The sequence below is a fragment of the Sphaerodactylus townsendi genome, linkage group LG09 (genome assembly GCF_021028975.2).
Source record: "Sphaerodactylus townsendi isolate TG3544 linkage group LG09, MPM_Stown_v2.3, whole genome shotgun sequence".
In the NCBI taxonomy this organism is placed as follows: domain Eukaryota; kingdom Metazoa; phylum Chordata; class Lepidosauria; order Squamata; family Sphaerodactylidae; genus Sphaerodactylus; species Sphaerodactylus townsendi.
Genome location: NC_059433.1, coordinates 43,820,159 through 43,839,445, shown reverse-complemented (window position 1 = coordinate 43,839,445; position 19,287 = coordinate 43,820,159). Strand labels below are relative to the sequence as shown.

General features: G+C 39.9%; 1 protein-coding gene across 7 annotated transcripts in view; it reads right to left on the bottom strand.

Annotated features, from left to right (window-relative positions):
* The window catches only part of DLGAP1 (DLG associated protein 1), a 388,995-nt gene that overhangs the window by 192,721 nt on the left and 176,987 nt on the right, over positions 1-19,287 (bottom strand). The window lies entirely within an intron of this gene.

Sequence of the window (19,287 nt, the reverse complement as noted above, 5' to 3'; positions counted from 1 at the left end):
CATAGCCATTTATATGCATACAGAATTAATGACTCATTCTTTATGACCTATTGGACAAAAGAAACTGAATATGTGTTGTATTTAAATAGGCACAGAAAATGTAGGTGTAATTTTATTGAAATCTTAAGTAGCTGAAGTAGCTAATAAGGCATTTAATGTTATGATTATGTGATTAAGTGATTTCTTATGATGAATTTGTATGGGGAAACTTAATATGAATTGATTAGGTAAAATTTGAGAAAATTGAGTAAGCTGGCCTTTGGTTGATCATTTCAGGTAGATTAAGTTTCTGAAGTCCACAATAAAAGATTTTGAGATGGTACATTTTACGGGGGATTTATAATGTACATATTAACAATGTTAAAGCATATATTAACTCCTTCATCTTCTTGATAGCCGCAAAGGAAGACAGAATTTGAACTTCTTGGGTAATTATGGTATATCAGCAGAAGTATCAAGAAGTAAGCCCCATCAAGAAATACATATTTCCAAAGTGCAGCAGGAGGCTATACCATTTGTTTGCATGTCTGGAGAATCTGGAGCACTATCTTCACAGGTGACAGAGGGGGAATGCCAACAAAGAACCAGTCTTGTCATCCAGGCTCTCAGCCCAGGGAGGAGGGCAACTTTGCCCACAAGGAGCCTCCTCCCAAGCCAGGGGCTCCTCCGAGACCTCTTAGTGGTGATTACCTCAACCAGCTTCTTGTGACAAGCCAGGAGGAGATGGAGCTGAGCAACAGGGAAGTTAACTGAACTGTAAGGCTGCAGAGACAAGGGGAGAGTGCAGTGAAAGGATCATGAGGTTGGTTGGTGGTGCCACAGTGGGAGGGACTGGAGGCCTACTTCGCCTGATGTTCTATGCTCTGTCTCCCCAACTTCTCCCTGAGGCATACAGTGATGGACAGGTTGGTCATCATGCAGACACTGGGCATCTCAGAGTCATCAGGGGCAACAGCTGAGGGTGAACTCATGCAGCAGTTGGACTCAACATCTTTAGATGACAATGGAGGTTGGATGGTGGTGACTAGGTGGAGAGAAGGGGGTGGACCCCATCCTCCAGAACCAGGTATCACACCTGCTGATGTTCCACATAACGTGGGGGATTCTAGCCTTGTTCTGGGTCCCTAGGCATGCTGCTTGCACCTAGTTCAGCCCACCCACCCCCACTCTATCATCCATGCTGATAGCGATCAAGTGTGAGCAGCTGGATCAAGTGTGAGCAATCAAATGTGACAAGTGTGAGCGATTGAGTGTGAGCGATTGAGTGTGAGCAACTGTCAAACATGGTGAAAAGCCTTCCCCAGGGGCCAGCAGTGACTGGAAGGGCTGCCCAGTGTCCATGCCTCTAGGCATCAGCAGGGGCTATGTGCTACTGCAAAGGATATGGCGAAGGGACAGATGCATGAGGAGAGGCAGCTGGGGGGCCACTGCTGGCACTTCAGGCCCCTGTCCAACAGCCTGCCCTGCTGGCTCCTCTTCCAGTTCTGCCATAACCAGAGGTACTGCAGTGGTTGGTGTGGGGATGCCCTCAGTAGTGTGGGTAACCAGCTGCATGGCACTTTTGCCAATAACCAGGTGACTCTCACTACTGCAAACATTGGTCATGACATCCCCCTTCTCCTTCTATGGTACCCTTTGCTCTGAGTGGGTACTTATCTGGTTTGGGGTGGCATGGGGGGTGGGACACACTGACATGAACTGCTGCGGTGTGGTTTCTAGAGATGCTGCCACAGTGGTGCCCATGCACAGCCTAATCAACCCTCCATTTTACTGCAGGTCACTGCAAAAATATCCCCATAGGGAGCAAACTAGTGGTGCCGTAATTGCACCATTACCATTTGTCACAGCCTGTCCAGCCCTCAGAACTGCACTTTGCACTGATGCTTCTAGTAAGGATCCAAGAACAAAATCTATTAGAAAAACCTTTTCTAATGTAATGGAATTTGTTCAGTACCAGAGCTGATTTATAAGAGAATAAAGTATCACTGAGCATTTCCATCTATTTTATGATTGTATACCATCAATTTTACATTTTAAACTAATAAAAGGAGCATTTTTCTTTTAAAAATAGAGGAGCTCAAACCAGAACACAGAAAAAGGAAAAACACTGAGTCATGTGAAGAAAAAGAATGAATCATTCATAAGGTCTTAATCTCTCTTAATTACAGATATGTGTTGTGACACTGTACCATTGAGTGAACTACACTGTTAGCTTTCGTCAACAGAAGTTTAAATAGGTCAACGTCAAAAAGCTTTTCAGGAAGCAATATTGCAGCTAATGACAAACCTTTCTGATAAATCAAAATATGGATACTGGTTCAAGGAAAACCAATTACGAATTCTACAAATATAATGTGGAATGTATCTGGTGGATTCGGCCCAGGGCAAATATAATGGGTGTAGGGTACAATACAAACTGTTGCGGGGGGCACTTCGCATAGGTCCCATCCCCAAAATGAGTTTGGGGGTCCCATTCTATTTCCTTCAACCCAGTATTTTTTTAAAATTGATAAGCCAGTTATCTTTTTGCAAAATCCCAAGTTGGAGCTGCTCCTGCACAAACAGCCAGGCAGGAGGCATTTTATTTCCCTCCTTTCCACTCGCTCACTGTAAGTTCCGCACTATCCACCATCAGGGAAAATTCCCGTCTGCCATTCTGTGCAGGACACCCAGATAAAGGTCGATATCCAAATATCCCAAAACGCAAAAGGCTTTGTTCCTGCTCAGCAAGACTTCCTAAAACGACAGTACACATACTCCTGTTCTGTAACAACTTGGCACCCATACAGTCACTTTATCGAAGTTATTCTAAAGAAGCGACCAGAGAGAAAAGATCATGAAACAGTAGCCTATTCGCTTAACAACCAATAGCCACATATTATAGAGATGGTCACCAGATTTTTATTTAAGGGTTTTAGCTCTCACGAGTAATTTTACTATCTTCAGCATTTGCTTTGATTTTTCTGAATATGTTTTATTTTGTGCATTGATGCCATTAAAGGTCTTGTTATTTGTTATTTGTATTTGATTGATTGGTTGTTGTTTTTCATTGGCAGCTGCAAGCACCTATCAGCATGCATGATATCCTGCATTCTGATTGGCTGTTGTTTTTGAGTGGCAGCTTAAACGAATGGCAGCTGGGGAGATCAGGAGGCTGGGCAGGAAAAATAAACTGGCTGTGCTCCTGATTGGTTTTTGCACAGTAGCAGGCCCTAGCTGGTTCACACTGGGATTTTTAAAAAGAACCTATAATTTGGTGATTTTTGAAAATTCTAGGATAAGGGAAATATCACAAGGAATGTATTGTCAAAGGCTTTATGGACGGATTCAATTGGTTCTGGTGGGTTTTCCGGGCTGTGTGGCCATGGTCTGGTGGATCTTGTTCCTATCACAGGGAAGCCCCAATTTAGGACCAGAAGTCATGCGAAAATCATCCACAAACCAGTATGTTTCACCTCCCCATCCCAGGATAATTGGACCGTGGGGAAAATGTCTTAGTTTCACTTTTGGGCAAGGGCTAATCAGCTCGTTAGGCAGCTGCTGTCTTTAACACTTCAAAGTGGTGGGGAGTATGGGTTGTTTTGATTTGGTGAAGGCCATGCCTCCATTTTCCCATGGGAATGGAGGGGTCCCTGCTTCCCCTTGAAGATGAGTGCCAAAGGGTGGTTCCAAGCGATGTAGGGGAGGAAATAGAGGGTATAATGGAAACTGTTTTGGTGCTCAATTCTTAATTCTGTTAATGGATGTCTAAATGCTTAATCCTGATGCTGCTTTGAATAAGGAAAATCATTTGAACGTGAAGTCTTGTTACTGAATAGTACAGGGGCACAACAGAATGGGGGTGACACACTCCTATCCTAACCCACAGACAAGCTTGTTGTGAAGATAAAATAAAGAATATGATAGGCACTCTGGGTCAATAATAATGAATAACACCCCCCCACACACACACCAAAATTGGATATAAACAGGCCACAGTTTAAGAATAAACACTGGGAAGTTCGTGGAAATCTCCAGACAACTTAACCATGGAACAGGATGATATTCCTGAATTATGCCCCACCCACCCCGAGCAGAATTCCTGACCCATATACATTGTACAAGCAAGCCCACCCTAGCACTTGCCAGTTTTTGTCCTGTGGAGAGTCATTTAAAACACCCACCAGCCACAGCAACCCACACTCTGCCAGTTCCAGTTGAATAAATGACACGGTGTCAAAAGATTCCTTCAGCAGCATTTCAGGCTGTTCCAGCCCTGCAGAACTGTGCCAAAGATCAACCTAAACCTTCAAGGACGCTCAGTGAAACATGCTGATTTCTGTCACCTATAAATGGTAATTTCCTTCAATAAAAGAGAAGAGACTGACATGGCAGACTAAGGTACTTTTTCAGATGCTACATAGGGAGGAAAAGTTGCAAAGTTATAATAATGAGTAACATCTATGCTTGTTTTGATTATAGCACTTCTCAGCTGTTACATTTTACTGTACAGATGGGCAGAAAAACATTTTTCCATCATTACATTTTATGAAATGTATGGAGAGTCTCCCTGACTATAGTCCAGCCCTCTAACCAATATACCACTCTTTCAATTGGGAATGGCTCTTGGTTGACTAAATGGTGATTGTGCATATTGGGTGAATCTGTCCCTCAATAATAATAATAATAATAATAATAATAATAATAATAATAATAATAATAATAATAATAATAATAATAATAATAATAATAATAATAATAATAATAATAATAATAATAATAATAATAATATGGTCTAGATCAATTATAAGGCGGCATTTGACTCATTGCCTCATAATTGGAACATTAAATGCTTGGAAACAATTGGCATCAGCAAAAACATTCAAGTATTCACTGAAAAAGCAATGAGATAGCGGAAAACTGAACTGACAGTTGGAAATGAAAACTTCGGAACAGTCAATATTAAACGAGGAATTTTCCAAGGAGATTCATTATCGCCCTTACTACTTATCATTGCCATGATCCCACTAACAGTAATTTAAAAGAAAACAAAGTTGGGATATCAAATGGGCAAAGACTCGGGAAAAAAAGCTCACATTTGCTGTACATGGATGATTTGAAGCTGTACAGGAAATCAGACACAGAAATACAGTCACTAGTAAACACAGTCCAAATATTCAGCATAGACATTTCAATGGAATTTGGCCCGGAAAAGTGTGCCACTGTGACAGTAAAGAGGGGCAAGATCACTGAGAGTGATGACATAGAAATGCCTGATAGCCAACTCATCAAGTGCAACTAAGAGGCAGCTTATAAATACCTGGGCATTTTACAGCTGGATAACATCAAGCACAGGCAAGTGAAGACTGTGGTCAGCAGAGAATACACTCAGAGAGTCAGGAAAATTTTGAAATCTAAGTTAAATAGTGGGAATACCATCAAGGCCATCAACACTTGGGCCATACCTATTATCAGGTACGCTGCAGGAATCATCAACTGGACACAGGCTGAGTTGGATGCATTGGATAGAAAAACTCGAAAGCTTATGACAATGCACCATGCCTTACACCTACACAGTGATAATGGCCCTTTCCCCACTTACCTTAAGCCCTGCGCTACTCGAGGAGAGTAGCGCGGGGTCCCTCGGCACTCCCCACTGAGAGGGGTGGCGACAGCGCAGCCGCCCCGACGCTGCTGCTGTCGCGCCCCTCAGCGCAAGGCATTCCTAGCGCTCTTTCAAAGGGCGCCTTTTGATGACCCCGCGCAAAGCGCGGGGTCGTGGGGATGCCCGGGCGCGCGCCAGGGATGCCGCACACTAGGAATTGCCCTCGGAAAAGGGTAAGTGGGGAAAGGCCCACTGATAGATTATACCTTCCCCGGAGATTTGGTGGCAGAGGCTTACTGCAAGTACAGCAAACAGTGGAAGAGAAGAAACATGAGCTGGTCGATTATGTGAATTAAAGTCAGGAACAGGGATTGCTTGAGGTGAAGAACAGAAATTTGCTGGAGATCCAGAAAACCAAACAAAAATACAAAAAAAATGTGATTAAAATGAGGACTGAAAGCTGGCACAAGAAGAAGAAGAGTTTGGATTTATATCCCCCCTTTCTCTCCTGCAGGAGACTCAAAGGGGCTTACAATCACCTTGCCCTTCCTCCCTCACAACAAACACCCTGATAAGCCTCCCCAGATAAGCCTCCCCAGATAAGCCTCCCCAGCTCAGGCGGCAGAGCTGGGAATCAAACCCGGTTCCTCCAGATTAGATACATGAGCTCTTAACCTCCTACGCCACTACTGCACAAAGTTCTGCACAGCCAATTTCTGGAGAAGATCTAGGACAAAGTGGACAATGAAAAGACCGTGGCTGTGGTTAACAACTGGAAGTCTGAAAAGGGAAACTAATCCCTGATATAGCCGCTCAAGAGCAAGCCATTAGAACAAATTCAATCAAAGCCAAAATAGAAAAATCCTTGGATGATGCAAAATGCAGATTGTGCAAAGAAGCTGACGAAACTGTAGATCATGTCCTCAGCTGCTGCAAAAAGATTACCCAGACTGAGCACAAACAGAGGCACAACTCACTGGCCAAGATTATCCACTGGAATTTATGCAAGAATTACAGTATAAGAAAAGTGGTGAGTACATTGTCCGGAGAAAGTAATGGAAAATGACAAGGTCAAAATCCTATGGGACTTTCTAATCCAAATGGACAAAGTGTTGAAACACAATATACCAGACATTACTGTGATTGAGGACAAGAAAGTGACCATCATCGACAGCTGTACCCGGTGACAGCAGGATCATTGAAAAAGAACATGAGAAGGTCACTAGATATCACGATTTGAAAATCAAGCTTCAGCGTCTATGGCACAAACCAGCTGAAGTCATCCCAGTGGTAATCGGCATCCTGGGCGCCATTCCGAAAATACTAGGACAGAACTTGAAACATCTTCGAATTGACAAAATTAACATCTGTTAAATTCAGAAGGCAGCCCTGCTGGGATCCGCATGAATACTATGCTGATACGTGACAACTTCCTAGGCCTCTGGGTGAGGCTCGAATTGTAACAAATTGTAATGAATGGCCAACAACCAGCTAAAGATCTGAAATCGACAATAATAATAATAATAATAATAATAAGAAGAAGAAGAAGAAGAAGAAGAAGAAGAAAAAGAAGAAGAAGAAGAAGAAGAAGAAAAAGAAAAAGAAAAAGATGAAGAAGAAGAAGAAGAAGAAGAAGAAGAAGAAGAAGAAGAAGAAGAAGAAGAAGAAGAAGAAGAAGTTTGGATATGTACCCCCCCTTCTCTCCTGTAAGGAGATTCAATGGGGCTTACAATCTCTTTTCTCTCCCCTCCCCACAACAAACTGTGAGACAACACAACACCATGTTATTCACTGCATTTTTAGCTTAATTGTTGTGTTTTTAAAGGTGATTATTGCACAGCAATAATGATTGTCTCCACAGAATGCTTTGATGCTCATAAAATGCTGTTTCACCTTTGCTTTCATACTTCTGACTAAACGCTCTACTTTTTGAAGTACCTGTGGTACTTTGTTTCCTCCCAGAGCACAGTGGAGCTTCAACAGCATTCTTTATTAAGAATGTCAGCTATGATCACCACAGCTGCACTCCTCATCCTGTTCTTCCTAAGAATGTAAGCTTGAAAGTTAACCTAAATGAATTGCTTTTAGCCGTAATAACGCCCTGGCAATTGCTCTTGCAGCCATCACAAGCAATTCAGACAGCATGTTGTATTTAAATCCTTTATTCTCACTTGAAGCTTTCCAAAAACATCTTAGAGGCATCCCCTGTAGCGCTTAACATTTTAAAGCACTACCTTGCTAATAAGAGGGCTGCATGCTAGAGTATTAATTCCTTTGATAAGAGACATGCCTTCAGAAAGAAAAAAAATCTTTTGTTTGTTAATAATATGAAGGGTTGAACTTTTCAATTTGATTTCAGTGACATGAAATTTTAAAAATTAGGAAATTTTTATGCAGGATTCTTTTCTGAAAAACTGCGAATGCTTAGTTTGTCTGGTCTACTCAGCTGTTTCAAATTACATAACTTAGGGTTGCCAACTCCAAATTGGGAATTTTTTGGGAGTTTTGGGGGGCAGGGCTGGGGAGGGAGAGTGTCATGCCTCCACAGAGGCTTTTGTTATTTCCCTATTAAGCTTTAATTTCCCCATAGTATGGTTTTAGTTCTTTGTTAAGTTTTCTAAGGGAGGGTATTTTAGTTAGCCCCTGCCCCTTTAAGACATTTCCCAATAGGCAGTTTCCTTTCTTTACCCAGCAATCCCCTGTTTAGTTTTAGCCAGTCAGTCTGAGAGAGGTGTTAAGGGTAGTTGGAAACCGGAATATTTGTGACATCCATATGATTATATGATGGTCCATAGAGTACAAGACAAGTTAACAGCAGTTAAAACTAGAAAAAGACTGGAAGAGTTAAAAGGAAGCAAGACACAGTAGACTTTCTTGAAAGCAACCAAGAGAAGACACAGTCTACAGCTTCAAACCTGCTCAAGACAAGCAAGTACTCTGACTTAGATCCAAGGGAGGAGTTAGGGTCTTGTTTTTCTCAAGTAATAAACCCAGTGTAAGAACTGTTGAACCTGGCTTGTGCCTCTCCCATTCTGTCCTAGACAAGTACAGGGCATCTCAAACAGATTCACTTGGGGGGCAGAACAGAGAGGCTTATGGAAGGGAGAGACCCCTTAATGATGTCCACTTTGCCTCAAAAGGGTTCCACTGAAGACTGTAACTGTCAGGTAGGCCCATATTATAACTGTAGCAAGATTACAGTTGTCAAGATTACAGATTACACTGCTACATAACAGTGCCTCCTATAATGCAGTTTCCTTCCTAGTCTGAGTTCCAGCAAATGACCCAAGGAGTAAATCATAAAACCTTCGGTCCTAGAAATGTTGAGTTTTCAGGCTGCCTCTTCATTCTGTGCAACTTGTCAGCTTGTGAAGGCCTAGTTTGGGTTTTTTGTTCTCTTCCATTGCTTAAAGTATCCTGACTTCATTGAATTTGACCCTACCTGCCTAGGATTATGCTTTGACACTTTGGCCCATTCAGTCTCTCTCTGTGTGTTAAGTACAGTCAAGTCACTTCTGACTGATGGCAACCCTAAGAATTAAGGCCCTCCAAAATGTCCTATCATTAAAAGCCTTGCTTAGGTCTTGCAAACTGGAGGTCATTTTCTGGAGTCAGTCCATCTCATGATCTTCCTTTTCTCCTGCTGCTTTCAACTTTTCAGTTTAGTCTGCTCATTACAACTTCACCCTTTCAGGCTGATCACTTGAAAAGATAAGTCTAAACTTTCAATTTAAACCTGAACTTGCATTGTTATCTGTTGTGTTTTAGCAGATACAACTGTAGTGTTGGATCTGGTGACACAAAAGGAAACAAGTCACAGCATTAACATAAAGAATGCACTATGTTTGGGATAGTGTTTCCAATTTTGGGTTGGGAAATTTCAGGGAATTTATGGGTGGAGCCTGGAGAGGGGAAGCATTATAATGCATACATTCCACTCTCAAAAACAGCCATTTTCTCACAGGTGAACTGATCTCTGTCATCTGTAGATCAGTTGTATTCTGGGAGATCTACAGGCCCCATCTGAAAGCTGGCAGCCCTGGTTTGGGAAGACTAAAAGATTGTAACACCATCCTGATATGAACAAATAGTTTGTAATGTTTTAAGCCATTGTATTTAATCATATAAGTTATATGAGTGTAATTCACTGGGCACTGAGCACTTCAGAAACTTATTTTTGTTAAGAAAAACAAAACTCAGAGCAGCCTGACACTGGCCTTGAGTTGAAAGAGAACAGGGCCCCACCAAGGAGATAAGGAATTAGCAGAAGCTTACAAATACAGATAACAGTAAAATAGAAACTTAGTTGTTATAAAAACCTTTGCGTAAGATGTTTTTAATGGTTAAAAATTCAACATGGGATGAAAAGGTGGTGAAAGGTGGGATGAAATGATAGGGTCTGTACGTCTCTTGACTCAAACCACAGTCAGGAAGACAAGGAGGGATGTCAAGAAGGTGGCACCTATGTTACACAAGCAACAGCCCTTTGAACCTCCCTCCTGGGTTAAGGAAATAGAGGAGAGGCCCCTCTGCGCAGAACACCAGAAACAATAAACCTGAACACTGAAGAAGCTTATGGATGGTTATTTGTGAGTAAACTGACAGAGTTTTGAATTTCTGGAACACACAGGGCCTGCCCCTGTGCCTAACACCAGGGCTGGTCTGCACGGGGAATTAATTTTGATCTAGCTCTGGTTTGACAGTCTCTGTGGGCTTCCGCCTCCCTTTAGGTGGTCAGGGCACTGTTCATTCTAGTAGCTCAGCATTGGGATTGAAGACTCACAACTTTAGAGCCAATTCTTCAGTGCTCAGACTTTTAGCAGAGGATTCCTGAAATAGGGGGTCCCTGCAATTGTATCTTGGGGCAGTTAGAGCAAGGATTCCTGAACACGGGAGGAATCCTGGAGTAGGTCCTGAAAACAGGGACAAGTTGAGACAGATGGTAGGTGGCGGAGCAGCCATACTACAATGTGAAAGAGAATGATGATGGAGACCTTCTAGGCCAAGAGACAAGTAACGCCCTCAGACCCCTTAAGGCAATAAAGCAATGGTGGAATAAAGGGGAGGAAAGGTGTGGGCACGCCTTTCTGAGGTTTTAGATGGGAGGTATAGTGGTAAGGATACCCCCCGAGACCCCTGGCAATAAGGTTGAGGTCAGGACCAAGATGACCCATTGTTTTAAAGGCATGGCTAGCTAAGAGAAAGGCAAAAAGATTATTGTATTTAAAGTTTTTTTTGTGAGTTTAGCTTAATTTTGAGCTCTTTTATTTTAAGAAAATATTTGATAAAAGAATTAAAACAGGCTGTTTAAAGTAAAAAGAAAAATGCTTTTAGAGCAGTATTTTATAACAGGAGAGGGAGGAAAATCCTGCTCAGTGGTCTGACCATGTTTGTGTGTGTGAGAGAGAGAGGCTTTTTTTAGCTCAGACGGGACTGAAAAGAAGGGGGGGGGACCTGTAGCTGCCCCTCTACAAAGAGAATGTTACAAAGTTTCACTAGTTACATGGTGAGACTAGAGGCATGGAGAAGCAAAGAGTTTTGTTAAGGAATGTGTGAAAATGAGAGGGAGAGAAGGCTGCCATCCCTGGAAAACAACCCTCTGCTCCCCAAGAAGGAATCAGAGTATAAAATGCAGAAAGGGAAGCAGAATATGTTTAAAGATGAATCTATGACAGGAAGCAACAAGAAAGCAATTGAAAATAGGGATGGACATTTATAAAACATAAATTGAAAAGGATAAAATGAGGCTAGTCCCCAGTTCTAATTACAGGGGAAAATGGGAGGGAGCCAAAATGTTGCAACATTAATTAGGAGAAAGTATGATGCTGCTTTTAAAGTAATCAAAGTGCATGTTTTGAGTGGGCAAGTTAAAGTAACAAGATAGAGAAAAGGCTGAGTTAGTCAGTTTCCCTAATGAAATGACATGTTTTAGTAATGCAACAAAATAAGAATGGTATAGTAGTTTTAAAAACAAAAAAAATTTGAACCTAGTAGTTTTGAAGATAGTGTAGCCTTGTACCCAGTTCCAGACCCAAAATTCCAGGCAGAAATTTTAGTATTAAGAATCAGTTTTTAATAGCTGCAGGAGAAACCAGGGGAAACTGGGGCACATGTTTGCACTTTTAAAATTTAAATTTTAGATTGAAGGAAGAGGAGCCCCAAGAACAAACGAGTATTCCTGACAGGCTGTCTGCTTCCAAATTGTTCAGGGAGAAAAAAAGCTGTAATTGAATTACGTAAGATGAGATGGCAGTGGCTGCATGCCTTGAAGAAAAGGAGATAAAGAATTAACCCTTTCTAACTGTAGATGCCAGCTCACCAGCAAAGGGGTGTGAAAGTCAATGAAGATAATTGAGAGATTAGAGCACTTTCCTTATATGAAAAGGCTGCAAGGTTTAGGATTTTTTTAGTTTAGAGAAGAGACTTGGGGATAAGGATTGAAGTTTATAAAATTAAGTAAAATGCTGACAGAGAGAAATTTTCTCTTCTTCATGGTATTAAAAAAGCAGGGGGGGGGCATACATTGAAAATGTTGGGGATAAGCAATGGGAGAGATTAGGATTAATAAAAAGAAACATTTCTTTTACGCACGTGTGATTAGTGTTTAAAATATGCTGCTACAGGGAGGGTGGGATGGCCACTAGTCTGGATAGTTTTAAAAAGGGGTTTGACAGATTTTGAGGAGAAGTCAACCATGGCTACCAATTTGATCCTCCTGATTTGGGATGGCAAACTGCCAGGAATTTATGACATGCTCATTTGTTTAAATATGAAGCTGTGTTTACTTTGGAACAAACAGATTTAGTGTTAAACACAGACTTATTGTTGTTAAGAAGAAATGAGAATGTAAATATTTATACAGATTCAAAATATCTGCATGGGGTTATTATTCAAACCTTTGGAAATTATAGAAGAAAAAGGGGTCTCTTTGAATACAAGGCAAATTTTGGCATACCTAACAGTTATGGAAAAGTTCTAGAAGCTCTAGAACCTCGCAGGCCAAGTGCATTAGTGCCATGTCAAAAAGGGCAATTAAACAAGGACTCTGAAATTCTAGCTGACCAAGTGGAAAGGGAAGAAAAATATTTCAAAATTTAATGTACAAAGGGAGGGTGACTGTTTTAAATGGTTTTTAGGTAATAAAGGAAAAGGTACCAAATGGCTCTGGTAATAGTGGATGGAGAAACAAGTAAAATTCCTTTGAGGCAGGAGACTGCTCAATACCTTGGTCAACAAAATTCAAATTTACGAGCTTTATACATTGAATTAGGCATTGCAATTATTTAAAATACCAAGATGGAATGTTTGTGGGGTGTTATACTTTTTGGAAAAAAAAAGAGGTTTTTAAGATAGAAGGGGAGAAGAAAAAAAGTTGTTCTAGAATCAGGGGTGTATTTATGAAGATGATCAAAGGTGGGTTGGTAGAGCAGTAGCCCGTTTGGTGCTGCATGGATAAGCTTGCCAGGTATTAGTGTGTTGAAAACAACTATAAATCGTTTTTATAAAGTTTTATAATGAGAGATAACGTATAAAATTATAAAAATTTGTAAGGGGAAAAAGTGGTTTGTGTTTGTAAATGTGTTAAATATATAGTTTCTTTTGAAAGTAATATAGAGGGAAAGGTCAGAAGGAGGCGTAATTGCGAAATATACGTAAAGAAAAGTTTGGGAAAAGTGAAATTGAAAACATAGATACATAAGGTCACAAAATTCTGGCCAAGTTAAGGAAAAGTCTCTGGTCTTAAATGAAAATCCTTTTAGTTTATCCAGAGTTTAAACATAACCAAGGGATTATACCTTTTGCTTTTTAAGCAATGTGCAAGATTTTGTATTGGGATGTCATTTTTACCATGAGGGGGGGTAATTTTGAAATTAATGATTTGCCATTAGGCCTGTGCCAGTTGGTCTGGCCTTTGTTTCTTGGTTCTCTTGTTTTACGGCAGGCGTTTTATCACACCAGATCCTGGAGTCCAGATCATAAGTTCTTGCCTGGAGATCGAGTCCCGTTAAAAGCACCAAATGGAGTCAAAGTAATGGCCTTACAGTGCTGTTGGACGGTTGTGAGGCATCAGTAAGGACAGAACGTGGATGGGCGATTATATACTCTAAAAAAGCTTCATTGCCTCTTGAGCCTGAACTGCTGTTATGCATCCAGACTAGCTGTTTAAACTGACTTTGGAGAAGAAAGCCAGGATAACAAAAAACTGAACTAAATTTAATATTTAACTTCAGGACATTGACAGTTGAAAACTATAAGAAGACAATTCTGTTGGATACCAGAGAAGAAATTATTATAGAACTCCTTTGCTTTTACCCCTCGACTTCCTTATGGACTCCTGATCCTAAAACCAAAAATGAATTTTGTGCAGAGAGATAGGAGTTTTAGATAGTGGGAGGGTGCACTTAAGTGTTACTACATATGGAGGAGAGAAAGAAGCTCTAGCTTCTAAGACTAATAGATCTCTGGGTACCTGTAGTAGAGGTATCAAGACTGAGGCCTACAGCACTCTAATTGGTAAAATGGGTGGCATTGTAATCAATTTTTTTGATATAAGTGGTGTCATATAGTACATGCATTATATTATGGGGTTACCTTTAGGTGTAGACAGAATGTTATAATAATAAGTTTTGGCAAAGTAGTAAGGTTAATGTTATTAGTGGCAAATGTTCTAAAATGTTGAATATGCCTCAGAGAGCCTTTTTTTACTTGAGAGATGGGTTGCAGCTTACTAATTGAATTTTATTTTGTGGTTGGAAAAATGTCCTATGTTTTATTTTTTTTTTAATAGTGATAGTAATGGGTTATTATGTATTTGTATGCAATGTTTATTACCTTTAGGCAGTTGTGCACATGCTACACGTCACAAGGTTCAATAGCTTTAGTTACAGAAAAGCACACTTATTTTAAAAGAGCACCAAGTTAACGCAGAAAAACATAATACAATTATGTAAATGCAAGTTTTAGTGGCTTAAAACAGTATGAAAAAGAAAAAGGATGGATTGATATGAACAAATAGTTTGTAATGTTTTAAGCCATTGTATTTAATCATATAAGAAAAAAAGGAGTGTAATTCACTGGGCACTGAGCACTTGTGAAACTTATTGTTAAGAAAACAAACTCAGAGCAGCCTGACACTGGCCTTGAGTTGGCAGAGAACAGGGCCCCAACTAAGGAGATAAGGAATTAGCAGAAGCTTACAAATACAGATAACAGTAAAATAGAAACTTAGTTGTTATAAAACCTTGCTAAGATGCCCAACTTAAGCTGCAACCAAATATGGATGAAAAGGTGGTGAAGCAGGGATGAAATGATTAGGGTCTGTACGTCTTCTTGACTCAAACCAATAGTCAGAAGACAAGGAGGGATGTTTGTAAGAAGGTATAAATTATGTTACACAAGCAACAGCCCCTTTGAACCTCTCCTCCTGCTGCTAGCCAGTGAGAGTTCCCCTTCAGAATTGAAACAATAAACTCTGAACACTGAAGAAGCTTATGGATGGTTATTTGTGAGTAACCGGACAGAGTTTTAGCTCTGAACACAGGGCTCTGCCCTGTGCCTAACAATCCATTAAAACATTCAAGCAAATCTGATGAGGTGACTAGAACACCAACATTTTGTTTCTGAAACAGCAGTTAAATGCTTGGACACTCTACAGTAGTGTTCAGAAGCGTAACTGACGTAAGTGCTAACTGCTTTGGAAAGAGCCACTTGAGGCTTGCAGTCTTACTGATATGAATTCTATTATGAACACTCATACACTTGTCACTCTTCGAGGTCAAAAATATTGCCTATTCTGTGCCATTGTATTTGTTTGGCTGGAAGGATCAAGGGCTACTCTTCAAATGCACATTCGTATTAGCATGTGATGATTAGTATACTTTGTAATAGCCAAATAAGAATTCTTTTAAGGCTGGCACATGCATTGGGAAACCAATTACTAATCTGCTTTTGCACAGAACTGAAGACATAATTCAGCAATAGCACAGTATGATTTCAATTCAAGGACATGGGATGCCTTTGTTTTATTAGATTAGCTGTCAAAGCCCCAAAGGTCTTTTAATCATGTTTTGGAACTGCTGTGATTTGATTTGAATCTCAGTCTTTTTGAAAGATATTCAAAATGCCAGGATGTATATAAATGATGTTTATCACCAAAGCTGTATATTCGGATAAGTTTAGGGAACATTGGAAGATCTGTTTAGTTACAGGCCTGTTTAGTTAACCATACTGCACCACAGAAGTAAAAAGGGTTTGCTGTAAGGTGACAGACATACAGGAGTCACACTTGTTTTGTTACTTAGTTAAAAACAATAATGAATAGATTTTTGAACGTTGTGAGAATCACCTCCCTAAGCAAGCAAAGTGCCTTTGGAACCTTCATCATAACTAGTAAGTCAATTTAAATCAGTGAGCCTCACTTCAGCGAATACACTGAAGACTGGAATAATAAACAAACAATTCATGTCTCTGCAGGCAGAACTTAAATTCATTTGTGATCTGGGGATTAATTAGATTAAAGAAGGTTTCAGACAACAGAACAGGCTGTGGGACACAGTTCTTCACACCAGAATCAAAATGTGTTCTACTTAGGTGATGTCTCAGCAAACAATCTCTCCAGAGATTTTATCGATGAGGTACTGAAACTGAGAATATTGAAAACAGGACTTTTTCCTGCTGGGATTTACAGTGCAATCTTATGCAGTTACTCTAATTCAAGCCATTTAAATGAATGGGTTTAGACTGGAATAATTTTCTTTAGGATTGCACTGATGTAAAAATATCTGACCTGAAGACCTCTTCAAAGAGAATATCTCTCTTTTACAGAAGAGTTGAGATTTTTCTATGTTTTTGTCATGCTGTTACATGCTCTCTACTTTCCCAAATGGTAGGGAATTTCAGGAGGCCTACTTGCCAGGTTTAACCTTTGTTGGATGAGAGAGTAAATCTGTGGTGCCTTAGCAATATTTATTTTCTTTGCAAATGTCCAGTTCAGTTCAAAAATACTATGGAAGCAAACAGTCATTTACTTATTAGCAGAAGATTCCCAGGGAGCAACCTGTGCAGAACCTATGACTATTGGAAACTACAGTTACTTTACACACTAGGCTGGTACAGACGATCTCCCTGCACACTGGCTTACTGTGTGGAGAGGGAGAATGGGAACGCTACCCCCTACTGCTGCATGATCGGCTGGTCTGTCAAGGGCAACTGTGTGGAGGAAGGGACCACATGCTCAACTCCTCCCCATGATTGGCAACATTCTGAAAGAAGTGTTATGTGTTTTTTAATTTTTATTTTCAAGTTGATCTTGCAACACTTTACTTGTTATAGTGAAACTTCTTAATAGTACAGATACACAAAGATGCCCAGGTAATCATGAATCAGTTTTATGTCCCATTCAGACTCATGAGAATAACATAAATCTTGCTGTGCTGGGGAATTATGTTGTCAAATATATGGCTTGCTCAGTACTCCAGTATATATTAATGACGTTTGTCACAAAACCATAAAGCTCCTTGGGCTCTTAGGGTCTAAGGGTCCTTTCTGAATTTCCAGTTGCCAAAGGTCTCAGAATTCTGTAAAAAGTTGCTATCAGAAAGAAATGATACAATGAAAATGTAGATAATCCAGTCAGAGGTATGGACATTTTATGTACAACTAACTTTTGTAAGCTAGATTTAAACACAAAATTTAGACATTTTTAAAGGTTTTTTACCTTACTTTTCTCCCAAAGAGGAAAGTAGACTATTAATACTTAAATAAATATGTGTATCAACTATGTGGTTAAATCTAGTTCAGTGTAATCAATGAAACAAAAAGTGCATAACTGTCTGAAGTCAATGGGTCTACATTTATCATTATACTTATTATTTATCATTATATATCATTTACTTTGAAGTGGTACTATTTAGTTCTATTTAGCTCTTACTTCTGAGTAAAAAGTGTTAAACTATACTATCAGTGTGTTTCAACAACACTTTTCTGATCATAGATGGATGAAGATGGAAAATAAAGTACACTCTGAAATATTTTAGGTTAGGAAAAGGCACAAGGAAGACAAATGGTAAAATGCTGGAGGCTTTCAGGTTCACAAGGCAGAAAAAGAACAACTAATTGCTCTTTTCCTAAACTGAGCAGCAACGCACGATGGCCTTATTAGATGTCAGCCATTGCAGTTCAGAAAAGTAAGCCAAAGGCTACAGTAAATTGGAACCTATGTATGAACTGAAAACCCCTTTCTACTAATGCACATATGACTTTGTCATCAGAAAGAACAACCTGATCCATTATTAATTTTGGACAGCTACCAATGTTCTTTGTAAAGGAGTATAAAAGCATGTTTTTAAGGACAGCCTTTCCTTTGGTTCTGACTGAAGGCTGGCTGATGGCAAAACAATGAGATTACAGAGTGGCATTCTTTTCAATAGGCTTTTTGGATTAAAACTAGGAAAAGAACCAGCAGCTAATAAACACATAAAATTCTAGTGAATCATCAAAAAGTTCATCAACAAATAATGTGGACACAGTATGGAAATTATACAATCCTTTCCTCCTAGTTGTATAGTCCTTGACTGTGGAACACATAGTCTTCTGGAGCTGGCTAGGCACCTTTTCATGCAAGATGCGAAGAACATACTACGTATGAAGAAAGCAGTTACATAATAATCAGCAAAATATTGCTAAAAATATTAAAAACTAAAATAAAAAGCTAAAGCCATTGTTAAATCCTTATTATGATACTGATCACATATTATTACACTATCAATCATATTGCTTTATCAATCATATTGCTTCATATTGCTATATAGGAAGAAAAAAAGGTTTAGAATAGGTGAGCTGGTTAGCGGTCGCTTGCAGTAGCATTTTCTCCAGATTTCTACATCAGCCTAGTGGCTGGCATCTTCAGAGGGCCCTCTGAAGATGCCAGCCACAGATGCAAGCAAAATGTCAGGAGAAAATGCTACCAGAACACAGCCATACAGCTCGGAAACCACACAACACCCCAGTGATTCCAGCTGTGAAAGCCTTCGACAATGCATTCAAAAAGGTTTTCTTGTATGTTACTTTGCTATCAAATATAAATCATGCTTTGATGGAGCCACAGAAAATTGATGATTTGAAAAAAAAACACGATCAGAGGGCAATTTTTCTAGAGTAACATCACAAATTCTAAAGAACTAATCATCTATTGAAATCTTTACTCTGTTATGTAACTGTGCTGTTTCCATCCTTGTAGATTACCAATAAAACTATTTTTATGTAAAACATACAGTTGCTTCCTATTCATTACACTAGAGTCAATCCATTTGTAAGAGTCTGTAAGCATACCTGCAAAACACTGCACACTATGCTCACCTCCCAACAAAGACTCAATTAATGGATGTTTCCACAAAAGAAGTACCTAAAGCACCACAGTCCCTTTTCATCATGTACTTTGGTGATTCTAGTTGGTATGAAATTTTGGCATTTGATTCCCTCATGTTTATGTGTGTAAGTGCTGCCAAGTTTCAAATGACTTATGGTGATTCCAACAAGAGGCTTTCAAGACAAATGAAAAACAGAGGTGGTCTTTTGCAGAGGCCCTTTCTGCACAGGCCAATAACCCCAGGACAACAACAGTGAAAAACTCATTGGGGGGTGGGGGGGGGCTTCGCATGGATCCCATCCCAAAAGCAAGTTTGGTCCATGTTATTTCCCCCAAA